Here is a 347-nt window from a genome sequence, read left to right as displayed (position 1 = left end):
TTCAGCTGATCTATTTTTATGATTCTCCGCTTTAATAATCTGTTATCAATTTTAAGTCAGTTTTGTTCATCACTTATTTTACCCTTCCTTTCTTTATCACTATCCTCCTCTTTTTGAGGTATTGGTTGCCTTTGGTGACTAATGTCGACAATTTTACTTGACTCACTTTGCTCACAATAGTCAAAATGGAATTGTGACGTTGGGATCGTGGGTGGAGATGGTCAATATTTTAGAATATATGACCCTAATCGAAATGGATACAAGTGTCTCATGCACAATGAGAATTTTTGTCCTCCTTTAGTAGAACCACTAAGGGATTCTTAATAATTTGAACTCGAGTAGACTGA

Source organism: Benincasa hispida, chromosome 1 (genome assembly GCF_009727055.1).
Source record: "Benincasa hispida cultivar B227 chromosome 1, ASM972705v1, whole genome shotgun sequence".
Taxonomy (NCBI): domain Eukaryota; kingdom Viridiplantae; phylum Streptophyta; class Magnoliopsida; order Cucurbitales; family Cucurbitaceae; genus Benincasa; species Benincasa hispida.
Note: the sequence above shows the minus strand (reverse complement) of the source record.